General features: G+C 58.2%; 1 non-coding gene across 1 annotated transcript; it reads left to right on the top strand.

Annotated features, from left to right (window-relative positions):
- The first annotated feature begins 3980 nt into the window (after nucleotides 1-3980).
- On the top strand, nucleotides 3981-4052 carry TRNAT-CGU (transfer RNA threonine (anticodon CGU)). The gene has a single exon. It is a non-coding gene; the product is annotated as a tRNA-Thr (tRNA).
- The last annotated feature ends 1588 nt before the right edge of the window (nucleotides 4053-5640 follow it).

The following is a 5640-nucleotide window of genomic DNA, read 5'->3' as shown; positions in this document are numbered from 1 at the left end:
TCCAGAACCACCAATCCCCTCATTTATCTAAGTGCCTGTAGTGAGCTTGTAATGGGGGTACAGGCACAATGCATGTGTACATCTCAGACACTACGAAGTGTTACAAGAAAACATGATCGGCTCTGATTGGTGGTGCAGTGGATAGAGCATCAGCCTGGGACCCTGAGGTCCCCGGTTTGAAACCCTGAGGTTGCTGGCTTGCGCACGGGATCCTGGACATGGTCCCACAGTTGTTGGCTTGAAGCCCAAGGTCTCTGGCTTGTGCAAGGGGTCACTGTCTCAGCTGGAGCTCCCCGGTCAAGGCACATATGAGAAACAATTAATGAACAACTAAGGTGCCACAACTATAAGTTGATGCTTTTCATCTCTCTTCCTTCCTCTCCCTGCCTCTGTCTGTCTGTCTGTCTCTCTCTCTTTTGCTAAAAACAAACAAACAAAAAAACCTAATAGCAGCAAAAAACACATGACTGGCCCTTGTAATGACGAGGGACTCTGGTATGGGTCGTTGGGGTCAGGAAAGGCCTCTCAGGAAAGATAGCGTCTGAGCAAGCCCCAGAATGATGAGAACGAGGCAGCCGCGCAAAACTCCATGAAGAGAGCGGCGGGCAGGTTGCGAAGCTCGTACCTGGTGTTTACAGGAGGCACGGTGTGTTGTCAGCAACAGTTCACTCCCCGGCTACATTTTACAGTGACTTTGGGACAGGCAGTGGCTACAGAATGTTTGCAGTGGTGGATGCCACCACACACAGGGACGTGCAGGCTTAGGTGCCAGGGGACCAGAATGATTGACGTCCGGGTGTGCCTCCCCCACTGCGCGTCCCACCCACCTCCACCGTGTTCCCTGTGCTGCTTCCCTGCCCAGCGTCGCACGCAGAAGGGGTGGCGTCTAAGCCACACAGGAACCACCATGGCTGCCCGTGAAATCCCTTTGCATGGGCGTGTTTCTGACCCAACGTCACTGAGGAAAGGAGGCGGCGGGGACTAGACGTGAGCCAGCAGGCCCGGCAGATTTTCCTAAGGGTCCTCGGACCCCCCTAAAGGGGAGGAGTCTCCACGCACAGAATAGCCCCTTGGTTTATAGCCACAATTCTGCTTTCAAGCCTATTAAGAAATCTGCTTCCTACAGAGGCAAAAAATCTGTGCCTATTTGAATCAAAGCCCTCCCCCCGCCCCAAGAATTGAACCCTCCGGGGCTGGGGTTTCCATTTCCACGGGCTTGCTGTTGGTTCTAATCATCATCAGTTTTCCAGTGGAATGTATGACCTCCGTGAGACGCCGAGCCGGCCCTGCGCTGCGCTGTCTTGTGTACTCCGCGATGAGCTCAGGAGGAGGCCCCGCAGCGGGCGAGCTTCTTTCTAAAGGAGGGAAGGCATGTCCTAAGAGACGATGCATGTCCAGCATCCCCGGGGAGGTAGAAAGAGAAAGAAGGAGTGAAGGGAGTCCAGGTTCGTCCTGCTCCCGGGTGTGAATGCCCCACCTTCCGATCAAGGCAGCCCGAGGGATGCACTCTGTGTGGGCGACAAAGTGGTTCTATGAGAAGTAACCTGGGGGGAGGGGGGGCTGGGGGGGATGCTTCGGGGCTCTGATCACAAATCCCTAACTGGGTGGGTCTTGGCTGGCTATCGTGTCCTGGGCCTGTAAGTTCCATAGTCAAAGGTTTATCTTTGCCTGACCAGGTGGTGGCGCAGTGGATAGAGCGTCAGACTGGGATGCGGAAGGACCCAGGTTCGAGACCCCGAGGTCACCAGCTTGAGTGCGGGCTCATCTGGCTTGAGCAAAAAAGCTCACCAGCTTGGACCCAAGGTCTCTGGCTCCAGCAAGGGGTTACTCGGTCTGCTGAAGGCCCACGGTCAAGGCACATATGAGAAAGCAATCAATGAACAACTAAGAAGTCACAACGCACAACGAGAAACTAATGATTGATGCTTCTCATCTCTCTCTCCGTTCCTGTCTGTCTGTCCCTGTCTATCTCTGCCTCTGTAAAAAAATAAAATAAAATAAAAAAAAGGGTTTATCTTTGCCTTGAGCAAGTCCTGTGGGCCTGATACCGGGAGAGTGCAGAGCCCTGACTCCTGTAACCCACGCCCTGCCTGGCTTTCTCCCGCCCCCACGTCCTCTTTGATCTCAAATGCCTGAAAGCTACAGCAAAAACGGTCATTCTCGAGAGCACCGGAGACCTTGCTTCCCCGCCATGTGGTTGGTTTGGGCTCACAGAAACTCACAGTCTCCCCCGGCCTGGGCGTTTCCTACGTGGACAACCGGCACAGGTGCGCCTCTAGCTCTCGGCTGCACGCTCCGGTCAGAGATGACCACACAACAGGTGTTCTTACTGCTTTCTTTTTTTTTTTTTTCTTTTTCATTTTTCCGAAGCTAGAAACGGGGAGGCAGTCAGACAGACTCCCGCATGCGCCCGACCAGGATCCACCTGGCACGCCCACTAGGGGGCGATGCTCTGCCCCTCCGGGGCGTCGCTCTGTTGCATCCAGAGCCACTCTAGCGCCTGAAGCAGAGGCCACAGAGCCATCCCCAGCACCCGGGCCATCTTTGCTCCAATGGAGCCTCGGCTGCGGGAGGGGAAGAGAGAGACAGAGAGGAAGGAGAGGGGGAGGGATGGAGAAGCAGATGGGCGCCTCTCCTGTGTGCCCTGGCCGGGAATCGAACCCGGGACTCCTGCACGCCAGGCCGACGCTCTACCGCTAAGCCAACTGACCAGGGTTCTTACTGCTTTCTAACAGCACCGCTCTGGGGCCTGCCCGGCCCCTTCAGGCAGCGTCTCTCGTCTGGGCCCCTGTCCCCAAGGGAGGCCCATCCCTGGACCTGGCACTGTGCCTGGGCCTTTCTCTGCCTCCCTGCCTGACCTGGAGCGCCCCTTGGGCTGTGCCCAGTTCACTCTGAAACCTCAGCTCCTGGCCAGGCTGTCCTGCCCACCGCGTATCAGAGCCTCCTCCAACCCGGGGACTCCTTAACTCCCCTGCTGACCACGCCCGTTGTCCTCGCCTCGGTGCCATAACCAAAGGCCATGGACCGGGTGGCTCAAACAACAGAAATTTATTCCTCACAGTTCTGGGGCTGGAAAGTCCAAAGGCCAGGCGTGGGCAGGGCTGAGTTCCCGGTGCTCAGATGGCCAGCTTCCCACTGTGGACTCCCATGGTGGGGGAGAGAGTGGACCCTGGTGCCTCCTCCCCCTCTTTGGAGGGCACCATTCCCATTGGCTCAGAGCTTGATCCCGGTGACCTCATTCGGCCTCTCTCACCTCCTTACAGACCCCGTCTCCAATCCTGTCCCGTGGGGGTTAGCGCTTCCACACAGGGCTTTGCGAAGGACAGAGCTCAGCTCCCGGCACCCACCTACCTGATCTGTCGTGGATTGAAACGTGTCTCCCGGACATTTGCTGAAGCCCAAGCCCGGGGGAGCTGCGACTCCAACCTTATTTGAAAACAGCCTGCAGATGGAAATCTGTGATTAGAGCGGGCCCTGATCTGATGTGACGGGTGTCCTTGTGAGGAGAGACAGACGCGCAGGGAGAAAGAATGCCATGTGGCAGTTGTACACCCAGGATCACCAAGGACGCCACACGGCCAGAAACTGCAGGGGCAGGAAACGCTCACCTGGGGCGCGCAGCCCTGCCCACACCTGGAAGTCAGCCTCTGGCCGCCCAAACTGGGAGACAATACCTTTCTGTGGCTTTAAGCCGCCAAGTTTGTGGTCCTTTGCTAGGTAGGCTCTGGAAGCTAGTACATTCTGTGAGGGCCCTCAGGCCTACTGCTCTGTCCTGGCCCCAGCCCCCCGCCCCCTGCCCAGCCTGGGCCCTTTCCTCTCTCTCCCCTTGTCACTCAGCAGCCCCTGCAGGTCAGGCAGGCTGTCACCTGTGGGCACCAGAGGGCACTGTGCTGTCCCACACCTTTGCCCAGGCAATCCTCTCTGCCTGCCTAAGCTTGCCCTCTGGCGAACTCCTACTCATCCTTAAAAACCCAGATGGGGCCCTGGCCGGTTGGCTCAGTGGTAGAGCGTCTGGCGTGCAGGAGTCCCGGGTTCGATTCCCGGCCAGGGCACACAGAAGAAGCACCCATCTGCTTCTCCACCCCTCCCCCTCTCCTTCCTCTCTGTCTCTCTCTTCCCCTCCCGCAGCCAAGGCTCCATTAGAGCAAAGTTTGCCCGGGCGCTGGGGATGGCTCTGTGGCCTCTGTCTCAGGCGCTAGAATGGCTCTGGTCGCAACAGAGCGACACCCCAGATGGGCAGAGCATCGCCCCCTGGTGGGCAGAGCGTCGCCCCTGGTGGGCGTGCCGGGTGGATCTCAGTCGGGCGCATGTGGGAGTCTGTCTGACTGCCTCCCCGCTTCTCACTTCAGAAAAATACAAAAAAAAAAACAAAACCCCAGATGGGAGGTCATCTCGTTGGTGGGCCGTCATGACTTCCAGGTGGAGCCCATCTCTTTCCTCCCGCTCATCTCGCTGCAGCTGGTTTAATCACGCCTCTTCCCGGGCCTCTCCTTACCAGCGTTGAGGGTCGAGGAGTACGTCCCACAGCAGGACTCGGTAATTTAGGTGGTGGCATGCCCAAAGGGCTATCTGGCTAGCAGGTCTGATGACACGCTGGCTCTGGGCGAGCAGAGTGCTGAGGCGTTAGCGGTGGGGACCCAGGCTTCGTGGGGCCAGATGCTTTTACAACTTGGGGATAGGGTCCCTTTAAGAGAAATAACACAAGAACAAGAAGCCGGAAGCTTCCTTGGAATCAGGGCAAGTTCACCTCTGCTGCCGCTCTGCTGGAAGGAGTCAGGTTGTGGGTTTGGGTGCAAAGAGCTGCCCCCCACCCCGCCCCGCCCGCCAAGGACAGCGGTGCCTGGGTCATGGGCGCCTGGCAGCTGCCGCGCTTCCCCACTTCCTCCAGGCTCTGACCGCTGACCGCAGACAGCACTTTCGCTGAGATTGCTTCCCCTTGAGATGGCAGGTCTGAGGCAGCCCAGGGAAGCCCTGCTCCATCCGAGCACACAGCCCCGCCTCAGCTTAACAGCCACCGCCCAGCCGGGGTGGACGGGGTCAGTGCTGCGTCTGGGACTCTTCCTCCTTCCACTTTCCAAACCGGGCCCCTGGCTGGACGGGGGGGGGGGGGTGTCAAGGAGACCAGTGTCCTGTCCCGCTTGCTGGTTTATGACCGTGGAGTGGGCCTTGGTGTCCCGTGGAGCTTGCAGGACTTCGGACGGCAGAGATCCATTCCCTCACCGTCCTGCACTGCACAGAGTTCCAAGCCAAGTGGTCACCAGGGCCTCGTTCCTGGGGAGGCTCGAGGGAAAGATCGTGCCCCTTCCAGCTCCTGGGGGCTCCTGGCGCTCCTTGGCTGGTGGCCGCACCTCTCCAGGCTCTGCTCCTCCGTGAGGTGGCCTCCCCTCTGCGTCCTCCTTCTCCCAGAAAGGGCACCCATCATTGGATTTAAGTCTCACCTTAAATCCAGGGGGATCTGGTCGCGAGATCTTAGCCTACATCTGCAAAGACTTTTTCCCAACAAGGCCACATTCACAGGAACTGGGGGTTAGTACTTGAACTAATCTTTTGGGGAACACAGTTTGGCCTACCACACACAGGGACAGTGACCTGACCAAGCCCTGGATGGGGGGTGGGAGAAGAAGGGAGACAGAAGCAGAG

The sequence above is a fragment of the Saccopteryx bilineata genome, chromosome 3 (assembly GCF_036850765.1).
Source record: "Saccopteryx bilineata isolate mSacBil1 chromosome 3, mSacBil1_pri_phased_curated, whole genome shotgun sequence".
Lineage (NCBI taxonomy): Eukaryota > Metazoa > Chordata > Mammalia > Chiroptera > Emballonuridae > Saccopteryx > Saccopteryx bilineata.
Note: the sequence above shows the minus strand (reverse complement) of the source record. Positions and strands in the feature narration are given on the sequence as shown.